The 18435-nt window shown below is 37.5% G+C and overlaps 1 pseudogene; it reads left to right on the top strand.

The window, feature by feature from the left end:
- Nucleotides 1-2549: 2549 nt before the first annotated feature.
- On the top strand, nt 2550-18428 carry LOC127423411 (inward rectifier potassium channel 16-like; annotated as a pseudogene).
- The last annotated feature ends 7 nt before the right edge of the window (nt 18429-18435 follow it).

Raw genomic sequence — 18435 nt, 5'->3', positions numbered from 1 at the left:
GACTGGGTTGGGTTTATTGCTTTTAGAATAAAGCAGCAACAGCAATATGCTAAAAGACATCAATGATAAATACATTTTATTTTGAATTACAATAATCACAATGAACAGTTCTTCCACCAAGTAACATAATTTATTAGCCTTACTATAGGCTATTTGCAGATGCCAAGCAACATAACAATCAAAGAGCATTCTGTGAACAGTGCAACGCTTGGCGGCCACAGGTGCGTGTATATTGGCTATTTTATATTGGCTTCAAGAGTGGCTTATCCAATCAGGTTTTAGAAACAATCTGATTCTTAAATACAAGGAAAACTGACAATCCTCTTAGTACACATTCCTGGTCTGATTGTACATGATTCATCTGTGCATGTTAGTCCACTGAAATTTTTTTATTATTTTCTTAATTAAAATGATAAAATTTGCTCCGCCTCTGAAACGATCCTTTTCATGATCCAATCAATATATAAAATCAGGTCTGGCTACACATATTTTCTCATTAATTTTTTTATTTTACTCAGAAATGTCACATTACAGAAGTAAAAGACACTGCAGAGTTGCAGACACTGTTTCATGTTGATTTAATTATGAAATGAAAGAACATTTCAGCAGTTACACCACTATTAAGTTAATCATCCCATGCTACTGAAGACCATTTATTAAGAGTAACATTAAGACTTAATTATCAGTATTATTTTCTGGTTTTATTACATGGCTTAAGACTTCAGTCCTCAGGGGATGAATGGAACACTATGAGGCTGCATCAGTTAAACTATGCTGGTTAGCACAACAGACAAGGACCCGTATGGCACTGAACTATTGAACAACCCAAATAGCTATAAAATCAATGGTTAACAAAACACTGTGGCTGACACAGCAATGGACTGGGAAGAACCACACCTATATAGCTCCTGCACCTATAGTAATTCAATTTCTGTCACATCATAACAAACATTATTGCACTGTGATACATTACTGTTGTCTGTATATGCACACACTTTTTTTTTTCTGAAACAAAAAAATCAAGCAGTATGATCTCATGAACATTATGTGACTATGGTGAGATTTTTGCAAAATTATATTAGGTGGTTCATGACACGTATCACGGCAGTTCCAAGGTGTCGACTCGCATGCTCTTCAGGAGTCGTATCCCGGTCCTTTACATCGCAAGTGCAACGCTCTATTAGTTGAATTACCACGCAATATAATCGCACTTGAACAAGCTTGTAAATGTAGTTGGTTATGTAATGCAAATGTTAAAATTAGGGATGGGCTTTTTTTAAAACTTTTGTAATCGAGTACTCTAACCCACACAAAAAGAGTAATTGTTTACTTGTAAATTAAAATGTAAATTAAAAATAACAAGTATGACACATACATGACATTTATATTTAGTTTTTATTCACAAACATTACCAAGAATGGTTTTAAAATAAGGTAAGTTCAACAAAAATACTTAAAAGTAAAAAATATTTGCACTCACTCGGAGCTTTGAAACATAGAAACCAATGCCGACGGCATTAGGCTAATGAATTTATATAAACTCTACATAGTGGCCATAACATTTTTATCATTTCACATGAAATAAAAAAGCTTTTTATAAAATGCCCCATGCCTGTGTTAAGAGATTTATCGCATATACACATATGCCTGTCTGATAAGCTTCCGAGTTTCTCGTAGCGCTTCCTAGTTTCTTTCCACCATAAAAGCAGATCCTCGTCTGTTGGTCTGCATGACTCCAATAAGAACCGAATATCAACAGAGTAGAATTCAATTGCAATCAAAATACTACAAGTATTGCTAGTGCTACACTTGGTTTTGCTTTCAAAAGCATAGACGCAATCATATCTTCTCTCATTGAACACTTCGACGGCACACATCCACTGTGCCCTCCAGTCAATTGTAACTGCGAGATTTGGTGAGCAATTTAGAGGTTAAGTACAGTATTCAGCACTGCTCACGGCAGGCAAATGTGCAAAGAAACATCAATTTGCAATCTTCAAATAGTTTTTTTTAATAGTTGAATAGCTGGTGCACAACGAGTATTTGATTAGTCGATTACTCATGCACATCCATAGTTAAAATGTTTTACCTTACAAATCATGTCCTATAGTAAAAGTGTTTTGATGTCATAGGATAGCATCGTGTAAGGAACAGGGCAAAAAGTAAGTGTTTAAGAACAGACAATCTGCTGTGATTCACGTGAAAGTTAATAATTGTTGTTTTAGCGTCTTAATCTAGTGTTCATTTCACCAGGAAACTTGTAGGTATAGTAACGTGATTCTATGGGAACGTTTAATGACCAAATACAACAGGTGCACTTTTAAGAAATAAACATAACCAAACGTCTATGTGCACGTGCAATTTCTAGTTAAAGCACTGACATTTATGGGTCATTTTCGTCTGTACCAGGATGGAAAAGTTCCTGTGGCTGAACAGTAATCTCCTGTTTCCATTGCACTAAATTTGCCTATAGGCACAAAACAGCAGCAACCTGCACAAACTCTGTTTATAAGTCAAGCTACCTACTTTTTCTCAAGCCATGACGAGACAGTGAGACTATAGTCCAGCATATCTGAAATATGAGAAAGAATCTGCAATTTACAAAGAGTTCTGGGTCAGCGTCTGATCTGATAAGACAGCGGACAGCAGGAGGGAAAAAAAATACAACTAACCAATTGTGAGTATTTTGAATAGGAATATAGTGTGATAAATGTTTAAAAAATATGGAAAAAAACACTTTCCATATTTTTTTATTGTTGATATCGGTTGTTATAAGGTCATGTGTCCAATCAAACTCCAGTAAACACTCTTAGTTAATAAGTGGTTCTGCACAATTTTTAAAAGGATTAAAAATGGCTGGGTTTAGAATATCCCATTCAGATCAGTGATTGTCCCACAGACTGTGTTAGTTGTAACTCTAGACATCTAACAACAAGCTGTACAGGTTCATGTTGTCTGTATTTACAGTGACAACATGTCCTCACTCCCAGGAGCACACACAAGTTTTATTTAACTTCATCACATACAGTATTTGTTACTTTAGGGTAGTTGTGTGTACCCAAGGCAAATCTGAGTTTTTGTTTGTACTTTAAAGTGTAATGATACACATGCAGGTTTGTCTGTGAAGATTTTCATTTAAGGAAGCATGTTAAAAAGAGTGTGATAAATATATGTGACTTATGCTTATGCTTATATTGACTTAACTGAGTGCGTTTTTATGCACAACAATACTCTGATAACTACCAAAAATCAGCTTATTCAAATAATCAGACAATGCAAGAAAACTGTTTACAAGAGATTTCTCTGCTTTTGACATCAAAAGGATAAACAAGCATTCGCACAACACTTGCGCACATTGAATAAGCTGGTGAGAATGGCAGTTAAGGTAAAACTGGGATAAAGGGCAATTTGAGGGGTTTGATCGGTTTATGCCTTCATGCCCTTACCACAAACCGTTTAAGGCATGTACATGTTCTTACATGCTGTTGGCTTATTAAGCATAATCAGTGTAAGATAGTGTACAGTTAAAGTCAGAAGTTTACATACACCTTAGCCAAATACATTTAAACTCAGTTTTTCACAATTCCTGACATTTAATCGCAGAAAACCACCTGCATAATATTGTGTAGGTCCCCCTCATGCCGCCAAAACAGCGGCAACCCGCATCTCTTTCTGAGATGCTATTCTTCTCACCACAATTGTACAGAGCGGTTATCTCAGTTACCGTAGACTTTGTCAGTTCTATCCAGTCTGGCCATTCTCTGATAACCTGTCTCATCAACAAGGCATTTCCATCCACAGAACTGCCACTCACTGGATGTTTTTTGATTTGTCACCATTCAGAGTAAAATCTTAATTTTTATACAGTCCTAGTATCTTTTGTATACACAACTTTGTTTCCAGGCAGACTAATAAATAAACCTGTATGCCCTGACTCCTGAAGGTTGTATAAAGCCAGTCAATCAGATTGGAACTGGCAATTTTAGACAGCCTTAAATATGTGCAATATGCTTTAGACGATCAGTGAACTGATTGTGGGCTTGCGGTCTGATGCTGAGACTATAGTCACTATGGCTCCAAACTTGCTATACACACACAGAGAGCATGTGGATCTGTCCTGAGCATACAGTAGGTACAGGTGGGCAGGCTCTCTTTCACACACTCACCTAATCCAGCCTCTGCAGTCAGTGCAGGTTGTGTGCATTCCTTGTGGAAACTTCAAAGCACGCCACACTCTAACAGCGACAGGAGCAGAGACAGAGCAGGTAGGCACCCTCAGCATTCTTATACTGTTTATATATTCACCTGAAATGGCAAACATAGCTGACCTTTGAGAGGAAATAACAGTGCTGCTTATCTGTAAGAACAAATCATGCAAATTATCCTACAATTGTTGTGAACTCAAACTTGACAGAGAGGTTTGCAAGAAGTTAAGAAAATCCATACCTATAGTATAATTTTAAAGGTATTGTCGCTATTGGTTCTGATTATTTGTTTTATTTATAAATTGCAGATGCTTTAAGGTGGTGTGTAATATTTCCAAGTTAAAATACATTCTCGTATCCCAGCTCAATATGCACAGAAAATCTGACAAGTAAGCCGATTTGTAAATGATTCCTCTGAAATTTTAAACAATGTGACTATTGTGGTGCTACCAAAACATTGCTCTATTTGTTTGAGCATCCCGTCCAACCCGATGCAGCAATATTGACTCAATCAATAGCATGAGTTTGGGGGCGGGTCCGATATGTTGCTATCGAATGTTCCGATACCCTGACATTGACCCCATTCTGCAGAGTTACTGACAAGCACATTCCTCATCAGACATCTTTGTATCAATTCAAATGCGTTTACATTTTCCTGTGGAACAATAGCACGTTGCATCAGTTATCTCAGAGGGTTTTGGATGCGGGGAAACCAGGAAGTAATCGTGTTCACAAAATCAATTATGAGCGTGATTCAGAGGTTGAATTTTCCCTCTAAGATTACATTTTTACTACATTGATGATTAAGTTTAGGGTTGGGGTGTGGGTTAGGGTGTATGGTTAATAAAATATGCATTCCTGTTCACTCTATTACATCATTTACAACATGCTTTTGGTGCCACTCTGTGGACATTTCACCCAGAAACTGGACTTCACACATGCTCAATCATTTAACAACACTTCTGGCTTCCGCCACTGGGGGTAGTGGTTCGAATTTCATTAAGCACTAACCAATTTCAGCTGAAGAACTTTCGACCTACTGTCGCCGAATTCACAGTGAGATCAGTCTGAGGACTATGCATTTGTCTAACCAATGGCACATGGATGGAGTGTTTGGGGAAACTTGTTTGATTTTTGCCTTTGCAGTTTTGTGATGTTAGTGGTGCAGAAATGACACACTTCATCTTTAACTTTTATATTAAATCCGCCCTCCATCCCCTTTCTTGAACAATAGGTTATTAAATTGACATGAGGTGTGGTTAGAAACCACTGTCCAAGTTTCCAGTAATCACACCCCATCCCCAAAAATTAACACTATTCCTTGTTTCCTGCTGCTGTCAGACAAAGATCAGACTAGTATGTGAGCTGAGATAAAGGGATGTCTGCTAGGTTTTTGGGGAGTTAGAGGAAGGGCTGAGTCAGGATGATGGTGGCACTTGAGCTGCATTAGGGAAGACAGCCAGCCCAAAATGTAAGAGAACATGTTGTAATCTGATTTAAAAAAATAAATAAATAATAACATTGGACTCAAATGGCCCGCAAGTGCGACAACAGATGGCTGTCGGCCATAAAAAAGGGGTACATTTTCCATTAATTGCATTTCATACTTAAAATATATTTGCATTTTGTAAATGAATCAAAATTATCTGTTTTCAAACATGAAAAACATGGCAAGTGATGTATGTACTGAGAAATTAGGAATTCCTTACAGACAATAATGCAAGTTGTTAAACTTTTGAAGACTGCCATGGGCACATTTATTGAAATGTCATAACTGCTGACAGTGTATAAAACATAATGTTGTGTAAAAATTGCAAGCTAATTTGTTTCTACTCACTTTTCCAGGGACAGGGTAGAGGAACAGTAAAAACTCTGTCATCGTTAAAGTGCTGCAGGCAAAGATTAACACAGCTTAACTAACACAGTACCCATGTTAGTAATAGAGTAACACTTTAAGTTTATTGTAATACAGAAATGTCCCTACACAGACCAAGGTGATCAAATTGCTAACAAGCTATAAAGGCTTTCTCTTCCATGCAAGTTTTTGTCCTAACCAGCTGCTCCACATAACAGTACATTAAACATCAAATACTGTACATTATGATTCACTGTGATTGCGTCACATTGCACATTTTCATTTTGAGTGTGGATAGAAGAATTGCTTCTCATTGGAATCTTATTGCATCAGGGCTGGTTAGTCCTCATCTCAATTCTCCAACTCTGTTATCAGCTATCCACACCATGAATCCAAAAATATGAATCCAACGTCACCTGTTACCTACATGCGACCCACCAAGAACTTTGCTCGGCATATTTAAGTATTAAAAGCTTTACATAACTTTAAACCTTTGCTAAACAGAGTGCTCCACATGAGCTGGTGATTGAACTGGTAAAACGTTAGCTAAATAAAGTGCCTCAAATTTCCTTGGAACAGAGAAACTGAAGGTCATTATCAGAAAGACAAGGCCCAGGGCAAAAAAGTTCTGCTCCCCACATACAGGGTGGTTTCGTGCCAGTGAACTTTGTGTAGCTGCATGGACGTTATTTGCTTTAAATGGGCATGTAATGGTCTTGTAAAGCCCTGGGGCAGTGCAGGAAACATAGCGGAGGTAAGCTGTACTGGGACATTCAGAACATTGCCATATGTCCCACATGAGCAGTTTATGGATATACCCTTCACCCTTCAGCTGAACATAAGTACTAGAATCAGTCTGGGGAGAGAAACTTCATTTCAGAAGACTATGCAATATGAACATGTCCTGTACACTGAGTAGCCTATGTTTCAAAAACTTGTGTGCAAGTGTTTGTCTGTCTATAAAGGTGTCTTTGCATGCCTTTATAGACAGACAATTTTGAAAAACCTTAACTCGGCTGCATAAAGCCAGACTAGATTATGCCTGCTCTGACCTACTTCAGTCCCTATATCAAAGACAGTCCTGATGCTGCTGTGGATCTGTATAAATGAAATGCAGCATCAAAGCAGCCATAAACTTTGTTGTTGTCATGTATTATAGCATATATTTTGTAATTTATTGTTTGTGATTTGATAATAAATTGGCATTCTTTACTTGACCATTGAATGTCACTATCTGGTGCAAGTGGCCTGTGCAGTAAATTGAGGAAATGTTTATGCAAGTACATGATTTGCTGTTCTTGAGAAGTTGGTATTGTTTGCTCCTGAACTTGACCCCAAAATAAAAACTAAATTATGTGACTATATTAACATTCTTGAGTTTCATCTAACAGCGTTTTTCAGTGTACAAAAGTAATGAATAAACTAAAGATCCTGCGGCAACTCTGTCAGACAATGCACCCTCTGAAGAGAAGAATCAGCATTCAGGCTGGTCTAACACTGCTTTCATAGAATGACCCAGACTTAGGAGACACTCAGATTTAACTCTATTAGGACTTTATACATTTTAAGACCCAGAGCTGAATAAAAAAATAAATAAAATTAAAAAAAATCACCAGGGAGTCTGTCCTAATTAAGCTATCTGAAAAGACCATTGACCAGCATTCCTTGTGAAACACAATTAAGGGTTTATGGACAATAATCTTAAAAATTACCGGGCATGACCAGGAAGTAATGATATGTAGGAATATTCATGATACAGAGAGCACTCTGTGATTCATTTCAATGCTCTAAATGTGTGTTGACACAGGTTAGAAACAGGCTATAAAACATGTAGGTCAGTAGCCATGCTTTCAAGTTAACTATCACTTAAATCAAGGGCTCAGTAAAATTAATTCAGTTTACATTTATGGTTGGTAGTCTGGGCAAATATACATTTACCTAAATCTAAATTATACATTCATACATTTTAATCTGCGTGGTTGGTAACATATCCATGCACAACGGCCACGTTGAAATATCTAATGGCCAGACCCAGATCTAGTCACTTAACAAAGACTCAATTCAAACTTAGTTGTGTTGACAATTTTAGTTGTGCTATTTATTTTTGATCTTTATAAACTTTAAAGAAATTTACTGTAAAATTGAAAACCTCCATTTTACCTACACAGATTGAATGTTCAGCATTCATAATCTAACCAACAGCAATTGTCATCATAATATTTGCATACTTTGAATTCTGATTGGTCTTGTCTTCTTTGCATACATTAAAAGGAATATACAAGTTAAGCTCAAAGCTCAATTCTTTTTCTTTAAAAAAAAAAAGAAGTGAAAATCGAGGTTACAATGAGAAACATACAATGGAAGTGAATGGGGCCAATTTTTGTAGAGTTTAAAGGCAGAAATGTGAAGCTTATAATTTGATAATAGCACTTACATACATTTTTCTGTTAAAACTAGAGCTGTAAAATTGTTTAAATCATCGTTTTTACAGTCGTTTCAGGATTTATGCCATTACATTGTCATGGCAACAAAGTTGTAAAATTAGCTATAACTTTACATAGAAAATGTTAGTAAGCAATGTTATCACACTACAAACATATTAATACGAATATTTACATCTTGTGGCTATACTTTTGAAAAAGGGAGTATTTTAACTTTTACGGATTGGCCCCATTTACTGAGTGCCTCGATGATTTTTGCTTTTTTTTAAATTTTATTTTATTTCAAGAAAAGGAGGGACGAGTTGAAAACATTTTTGTGGCGATCAACATTATGCCACAAATGCTGTCGATTTAGCTTAACTTTTGTTTAACCAGGAATATTCCTTTAATAGTTGCCTTTACACTGCACAGTGACTACAGCATGTGTCATTTATTCTTGTGCATGGCTGACAGAAAATAGATGCATGCTAAGTGTCATGCCAGTGGCAAAGTGGCTCTTTGTTTAGCATTTCATTGGCACAGAATAAAAGTCTAAACTTACCTAAAACTTTAACACTTTTCTTTTGCTGCCCTGCAAGTGCTGTTATTTCCTTCAGAAAATACAAATCTAGGCTAGTTTGTTTGAGTAAGTCTGTAAAAGACCAAATTGAGGTGTTAAGGACTGAATCAACAATGACCATCTATAGTAAATAGTGAAAATTAAGTTTGGACAGTTTTAATTATATAAAATAAATACAAATATTAAATATAGACAGAACCAAAGGGACTCTTCCCTACTGTTTGTATCCCAAAGAAGAGATAACTGGAAGACACACTGGCTATTTCACATGATTACACAAACATTATTCCATAATTTGGCAAGCACACATGGCTCTGTGTCCAGAAGGAAGTGAACACCAGTTCAGCCAGTTAGCGAGCAGAACTTGCAGCCCAGTTTGGCTGGGTGGGGCGCAGGGATCAGTGCAAAAGATGCTCACAGTGGTTTGGCTGTGATACATCAGTCTGCTGCCAAAAGGTTTTTCCAATAGGATGCTTACAGTTTCCATTCTCTCTTCATTCGCCCTCTCTGGGTGTTGCAGTTTAGATGAGCTTCTTTAATGGTGAATGGAGAAAGTTTGGGACTCCATCCATATAAAAGTCATTTCACATTGGGTGGCTGCCCTGGCAGAGCCACATAAACCTGCAGTAAGAAAACACCCAGCTCTTTATCATTGCGGAAACCAGCAAATGTTTGCAGAAGAATAAAAAAAGAGGAGTCAAATTGACCAAAATGTAAATATTAGTTGGAATCACATTTGTCTCTGACAAAAATGAAATTTAAAAGAAAAAAAAAGTCAATTTGTATGATGAACTAAATGGATTTTCACATTTCTTAGCTTTAAAGTCAATGTGAAACATCTACAACCTATTTTACTCCCACAATCTGATGCATTTGTAAGTAAAACAGAATATTCAATGCGAAAAAATAAAGCACAGGATTTGATTGGATTGTGAAAAGTGGGCACTACATACAAGAATGGAGCCAGGGGGTTAGAGGGGAGGGGTTGAAAAGTAAGAAGGACTCATGACATCAGCCGAAAAGGAAAGATGTTTCAAAAGTGGACCCTGTTCACACCTGGTATTAAGATGCATCTTAGGTGATTCGATCACATGTGGTCAGGTGAGATACATTGCTGTTTACACCTGGTCGCTTAAATGCGTCTCCCGTGAACACTTGCGTTTCGGGTTTCGAGGGGAAGGTCTCTGATTTTATGATGGCATACATCAGTCACTATGTCAGTGTGTTACTGCATGATTATAAACCACGAAAAAGTCAGAAAAGACAAGGAATGCGTGAACAAAACCGGCGCACAGTTTCTCCGAGATGCAGTTGAAATTTAGGGGCCGTTTACACGACAACAGCGTTTTGGGGCCTGAAAACGCAAACTTTTGAAAATGGGTTTCAAAGTGCAAGTTTTTGAAAACGATGCCGTTATTGTCTCTGTGTAAACGTACAAAAATGCGAATTTGTGAAAACGACGACGTCATGCGCACGCGTATTACGTGTTCAGTCTATAGGCATACGCGCGAGTACTTCAAAACAACGCGTGAAACATTCAAAAATACAATGGCAGACTACAGGACTGTGTTTGTGCTGCTCAAAATTTTTATTTTATTGACGCTTCTCCAGCAAAGTGTAGATTTACTGCATCACTACTACGACCAGCGATCGCCATCTTCATTGTTTATATTCACCGCTCTGTGGAAGAATGCTTATGTGCGCAGGCGCGTAGTGTTTCTTTACAAAGTGACATCGCCAACTACTGGCCTGGCATGCATAATACAGCGTTTTTTGTCGTTTTCACGGATCCGTGTGAACGGGGATTGTTTTGACAACGTTGTTGTCTGTGCGCGAAACTTTTCAAAAACGCAAAGGAAAAACGTTTCCGTTTTTAGTACATCATTGTCGTGTAAACGTACCCTTAATCTAAGCAAAAACACAACATTTAGAGAAAAATTATCTGTTATTTTAGTGGAGTATGGGATGTGGTCACATGCATTTTTGACTACCTCTGTTTGTGGTTTTTGTGATCCGATCACAAAACGTTTTTGACCTAGTTTAGACCTGTATTTAGCGCTGACTGGATCACTCGAAAGTCATCATAATACCAGGTGTAAACGGGGTCTTTTATAAAAGATTATAAAGATTACAAACTTGTTTTAATAATGGAATAATGTGCACTAATAAATCATCCATTAAGGACACCAATAAAGAAAGTAAATAGGGTAAATTCTGATTTCATGCCGACTTTAATTTACAGTATTTCACTTTAAACAGAAATTATTAAATATGATTGCAGATTTAGGTTTGGGCATTCATAAACAATCTTTAAAAAAAAAAAAACTTTTTTGTTTGCTCTTGGACGCTTCAGTAGCAACTAACAAAATTAGTGGAAGTGAGACATAACTCATGTTCTCAGTCATGCTAAAAGAAAAATAGGAGAGTTACATTACACTCAGTACTTAAATTAAAAACAAACACATGAAAGTATTCTTTGGAAACCCAAGCCAAACTTATCATGAGAGAATGGCCTAAGAAAATCAACGGAGAGTTGAAGATATTAGATTTCTCTGTGTACTACTGCCACACAATCCAAAGTTTCTATGAAGAATGCAAACTGAAAAGTTAACAATGGTTTGTTGCAATGAGATTTGTATCTCCAAGCAACCAATCTTTTATGATAAACTGTTTTAACACTGGGCAGAGAGAACATAGAAAAAAAGAAAGAACAATTGCCAATGGTAAACATTCCCATAATGCCATCTTAAAATAGATGCAGGAAACCAAAACGTACCAGTCAAACCAACTTCCAAATCTCAAATTAAACACATGAATGAGGTTATGACAAAGTCCACAACTAGAAATAAAAGTGTACAATGATTTCTCTATCTGATCCCTTTTCTCTATTTTGCCTTTTTGCTGTCTCTTTCTATCATTCTGCCAGTCTGGCCCATTTGTAAGTTTCAACGCATCCAAAGCTTTCATACAGACAAGATAATTAATTGATCAGCAAAGTGGTTTATTGGAAGGTCACAGAATCCACAGACAACAGTATACTTAACATGCCTGCATCTTATTCATTTATTTCATACTTGGAAATGTGGCCACTATACAGGTTGTGGCAACGGAAACATGCGTTCTTCATCACAGATAGTGTGTTCCCTTAACGCTGTAAAATATTCAGTTTACATGGTGTACATTTGGAAGGAGGCTAACTGGAAGTACAGCCTATGATATAGGACAGGGACACATTTAAATCAAAGATGCCAGGAATTTACGCTAAGAGATGGAACATGAAGTGCATGACATGTAATCATAAGTATCCGTTTGCAGTTCATTCCATGTTAAATACAGACGTCACTATTATGGGTGGTGTGGAAAATTTCATAACTTGTGTTATGTGTGTCTGTGTGCACATGAGTGTGTTTGACAGAGACAGTGAGGGAGAGAATGTATGTGTGTGTAATTTTTATTTTCTCCAGGCAAAGTTTAGTTCTGTTTTGCTTTGTCATTACCTGCAAAAATCTATTTACATTGCCTCTCATTCATAAATGTAATGTGTGTGTTTTGTGTGTGTGTCCATACTGTATGTTTGCGCTCGTGCGTTAAACTGCAAACAAATGTGACACACCGTCCTACTGAAAAGAGGAAAGTCCATGCTGTGATATCTCAGATCACACTGACACTAATGATGTACAAAAACATACAGTAACGTCTACCATTACGCAGGCCATGAAGTGTCCAGACATGTTCTAGAACATCTTTGTTTGCGAACAATTCTTGAAAGGTATAGGTTGTGTTTCATAACAGAGGAAATACTGTATAGAGCAACAAGGCTTGACCTGAGGGATGGGGATATGTATGTGAAACCTGTTAACAGCTTTCTCACAGAACTACTGTATATGCGGCAATGTGTGTACTTGACACGCTGCCAACGTCTGTTGTAAAGACACACTTTTTCTTCTCAGCGAGACACTAAAATCCTCTCTAAAATCTCTCTTAGGACACAAAGATGTGGATTATGTAATAAAATAAAAAAAGGGTCCCTGCTCTGGATCCAGGGGCGTAGATTCCGGATCACTCAAATCATGACTTAAATGGCTGATTATGACTTTACAAATACTTGTTCTTTCTATTACTCAGAACCTGTTATTTTATGATATCGACACACTTTTACTCACACACATCTTTTGAAAAACAATAAATTTTAATGCTTTTATTAAAGACTCACCTACATATATACACTTATTCCATCATGGATAGCTTGCGCAGTAGCTCACCTGATAGGGCGTTGGACTTCGTGTCAGAGGACCGCGGTGCAAGTCCAGCCATGAACTCAAGCTGACACGTGACATTTCAGAGTCATAGAAGCAGAACAAAATGAGGTAGTTGCTTCAGAAAATGTGCTTTTTCATTTCGCTTCTGCATTTTAAAACACTAATGGTTAGATTTAGACATTGATAAGGTAAGGATGTCTTTTTTTAAATGTCTCATTTATATTTCAAAATAAAAGTTTTAGGTTAAAAAAATATATATCTAAAATTCACCTTAAAACCGAGTCTGAATACAACACCAGTTTACTTGCTTTTGGCACCCCCAGCTTGACATCTCACTGAAAACCTGCAACCAAATGTAATATACAGCACGTAAATTTTGAATTGCAAAAATGTTGTCATGTTCACGTGAATTTCATGAGACCAGGCTGGTTTAGTCATAAACATGAAATAGCCAAACCACTGACCGCAGTCCTTTTCTTGTTCCACACATGACCACCCTGCCTTAAAACAGCCTTAAAATTGGCACCCGTTGCACTTATGAGTATGACCAAGGGACAAAGTATGGTGGTGTTTACAAAATATGTTCTCATAAAGGTTTGCAATTCCTACATTTCGCAACAATGCACTAAAATAAAATACCACACTCTGGGTAAGTCTGATTTGCTTCTTACAACAACAAAAACAACCAATTCAAGCCACATTTCAAAGATAATATAATAGGATGTTTACTGTTACATCATGCAAACAAAAAAAAAAAATCCAACCTACCACATTATTAAGCCACTTAAAAAAGAAACTATTTGATTGTCTTGTGATAGAGTTTCTCTGCCCAAGGTGAACCTTATCAAAATCAAGGCACACTCACAAACTTTCTGTAATGACCCTGGAAAAACATGGATTTCTCCTTCACCATTAATTTAATGCCACCATAACAGTTCCTGTCACATGCAAATTTTCCAAAAGTAAATAAATATATAGTTCACCAAGTGCACCAAGCAACCATCATATCATGTTTTTGTAACTGTTTTGTGTTAACATTGTAACCCTTATCCTGTATGCTTGTGGTCAAAGGAACTTGGAATCTGGAAATCTGCCAATGGTAGGGCTGCACGATGACAATAATCATAATTGACGATTATTCCCCTTGACATTGTAATTGCGATTAATTTAGAGATTACTAGAATTTAGGTCAAAAAGATTTTTATCGCAATTAATCACATTTTTTGTAGTTAATTGCGATTAATTGCATTTTTTGAAAATCTTGAAATTTGTCACCATATATACTCATTTCCTGTCAAATTGCATTTATTTCTGTCTTAGGAAAGAAAACAAAACAATATGTAACAAAAAGATGCTTTAACATTTAAAAAAAAAAAAAAAAAAAAAAGCCTTCCACAATTTAAAGATAGAAATGCACTAAAATATCACCTATTCCAGTAACATTTAATGTTTCCCAGAGTCTAACTGGGAGGTTGACTTATTGAAAGAATTAGTCCCCATAGGTTGAGTATTCATTCCATATTTCTATATTCATAATTTTACATTTAAAATATTAATCTCATAGCATTATTTATGCATTTGCAAATGCTGTGTAAATGCATTTATTCATGCTCTGTGAAAATATATCTAATTGCCACTTTAGATGAAGTGTCTATGCCACATTTGCTGTGTAAAGATTTGCTGTTTAGTCCCCATAGGTTTAGTTGCAATGGGCATTAAATCTCTTAAACTCTCATCCTCCACAATATTAATCTGCCGGTAGACCGTGACTATCCGCTTTTCAACAGCAGCCATGAAGCTGCGTTCATGATTCGCGTCAGAGAGTCAACATTAGCATCCAGTGCAGCGTTGAACTCCACAGAAAAAGTGGAGTGATAGTTAAGACTTGCCGTGCTTCAGTGGTAATTAAAATGTGCTGAAAAGCCTTGATTTCTATCACAATTCCATCTGGACTGGTTTTGTACATCAAATAATAGCGCTAAGAGGTCTATGGAGGCGAGGGCGTGGCCGAGCATTCATCTGGGGAGAGAGGAAGTGGTAAGGGTTTTCACCTGAGATTAATTCTGATTTCTATGTTCACATAGAAGAGAGACAGGGAGATAAAAGGTGGCCCAAAACCCCAGAGAGAGAGAAAGAGAGAGCTAAGCCTGCATGTGTGTGTTTGTGTTCGTGCAGCCCGCAGTGTCGAGTGTGACATTTTCTTTAATTGTAAAAATAAAATACATTTTGAGTTGGAATCGTCGCCTCCCGCTTCCTCCTTGCCCTCCTCCACGAACGGACCTTGTTACAAGGTCCATTCTCCATTATTTTATCACTGACAGTGAAGCACTTTTGTGATGTGTCCGTCACTGTAATGACTCTGGGCAGACACATTACAAAGGTTCTGCCCTCCCAACAAGTGTTTATGTTGGTTTATGCTGTAACGGTTAATGCGTTAATAGCGATTAAGAAAAATGTACAAGTTAAACTTTAATTAATCACATGCGATTAACACGTTAATTTCGACAGCTCTAAATAAAATACATATTTTGTGTAGATCAACTGCATGCCATATTCATTATGTCGGCTACACATCCAAAACAAGCTGAAAACTGTGTTCCTAAATGACTTTATTGCTGTTTTATACATCAACAAAACAAGACTAGTTGCCTACACAGTCAAATTCACATTGGCTCTCTTTGCAGCATAAAAAAAATGCTGATATTCAAATTTTGAATAAATTATACACAAAAGTGAGCAATTTGTCTGTGATTTGTCTACAATGCTTAACTGCTGCAAAAACATACATTAAATAGAAAATTGAAAAGAAATTTTTTACACAACTGGACTGCTATAATTGACACTTTTCTCGATTAGTTATTTGTGGCAGCTGTAATTGCAATCTCAATTATTTATGTGATAAATTGTGCAGCTCTAGCCAATGGCATCAATTTTCTGTCAATATACTTCAGGGATAGTTCACGCAATAAATTTAAATTCTGTCCTTAATTACTCACCCTCACATTGTTCAAAACCTGTAGGACTTTCTTTCTTCCATGAAACACAAAAAGAGATATTTGGCAGAGTGCTAGCCTCAGTAACAATTTACTTTCATTGCTTTCCATACAGTGAAAGTGAATGGTGCCATTCTAACATTCTGCCTAACATCACCCTTTTGAGTTTCATGGAACAAACTACAGGTTTGGAACAACATGACAGTGAGTAAATTATTACAGAAATTATTTTCTGGGTGAACTATCCCTTTAACTATCCCAGTTAATGTCAGTGCAATGTAATGGCTACCAGTAAATCTGAATGTACATTTTTCTTACCCACAGACTAAAGAAGCATGAACTCAGGCATGGTGCAGTACTCTGGAGTAAAGTGCAGTGATGACATACCTAGAGTGCTCACCGATGTCGGCTACTACTTAAAGAAGAAGCGATATGTGAGAAAAGATGGGAGCTGTAACATGGTGGTGCGCCATGTTCCAGAGCAGTGGCTCCTCTGGGTCACTGACATCTTCACAACCCTCGTGGAGATCCGCTGGAGGGTCATGTTTTTGACATTTGCCCTCTCCTACATCTTATCATGGCTCCTTTTTGGAATTTTGTTCTGGATCATTGCACTCACCCATGGCGATATGAAAGACTCCACCAATGAGCCATGTATGTATGAGGTGCGAAGCTTTACGGCAGCATTCCTTTTCTCATTAGAGACCCAGACGACCATTGGTTATGGTTTTCGTGGCATGTCCGAAAACTGCATGATCGCCATAATCTTAGTTACTATCCAAGATGTCATCAGTGTCTTCATTGATACTTTTGTCATTGGTGTTGCCGTTGCCAAGATGGCATCTGCCCGGAAGAGAGCCCAAACGGTCGGATTCAGCAATTGTGCTGTGATCAGCTTACGTGACGGCCACCTATGCCTGTCATGGCGGGTGGTAGACTTTCGAAAAAACCACATGGTGGAAGGGACGGCTTATGCACAGCTGGTCCAGCACACGGCACATGCCTCTGGGAAAATTGACGTTTCATACAAAGATCTCATCATTGAAGAAAGCAACATCATCCTGGCCACCCCTACAACCATAGTTCATAAGATCAGCCCTGACAGTCCTCTGTACAAGGTGAGCTTGCAGGACTTGAGGAAGGAGAACTTCGAGCTTGTCATGTCTTTCACCTACACGGACGACTGCACAGGCATCCTCCACCAGACACGCACATCCTACACTCCAAGTGAGATTCTGTGGGGCCAGCACTTTCAAGAGATGATCAGGGTCACCCGCAAGAACTACAGAGTGGACTACGCCCTGTTCAACCACACAGTTAAAGTCCTGGTCCCAGAATTAAGTGCAGAGGAGTATGACCTAAAGCAGTGCTCTCACAGCCAAAACACAAACCACTACACATAAGTTCTCCAACAGCAGTTGTGGAGTTCGTTAATTGGAATGGTCTTGATGTCGAAAAAGCCTCTACCAGCAGTGCCGTCCAAGAGTATAAGCTATAACAGTGGGCCTGATATATAATGACTCTATAGCACTTTGAAATGGGGCTTCCTTATAGGCTTCAGTAGTATTAGTAATACTGCACTAAAGTAGTTCAGCCAAAAATGAAACTTCAAGCAGGATCTCAAGAAAATTATGTCACTGTAGCAACATTTTTGCAAAATGATATTATATGGCTCCTTACACGTATCGTGGCAGTTCCGAGGTGAAGTGTCCACTGAGGACTCATACCCCAGTCTTTTGCATCACAAGTGCAATGCTCTATCAGTTGAGCTGCTGTGCAATTTGATCGCAAGTGATCAAGCTTTTAAATGTAGTTGATTATGTACTGCAAAAGTTCAAATGTTTTGCATTACATGTCATGCACTATAGTAAAAGTGTTTAGATGTCATAAGGCTTTGGTGTTTCTGAACTGATAAACTGCTCTTTTACTCATGATTTCAGTGAAAGGGAATAACATACATGTTGTTTTAGCATCTCTAATTTTAATTTCACCAGGAAACTACTGTGATACGTACAAGATGAGTCAATGATGGCAGAAGTCTCTATTTTAGGTGAACTTAAGTATCGCTTTAAGTGTTGGAAATAAGTAGGACAATCTTATAGGGATCTATAGGCCCATCTAATA

This window comes from Myxocyprinus asiaticus, chromosome 32, assembly GCF_019703515.2.
Source record: "Myxocyprinus asiaticus isolate MX2 ecotype Aquarium Trade chromosome 32, UBuf_Myxa_2, whole genome shotgun sequence".
NCBI lineage: Eukaryota > Metazoa > Chordata > Actinopteri > Cypriniformes > Catostomidae > Myxocyprinus > Myxocyprinus asiaticus.
The sequence above is the reverse complement of the archived record's forward strand: the minus strand, read 5'-3'. Positions and strand labels throughout refer to the sequence as shown.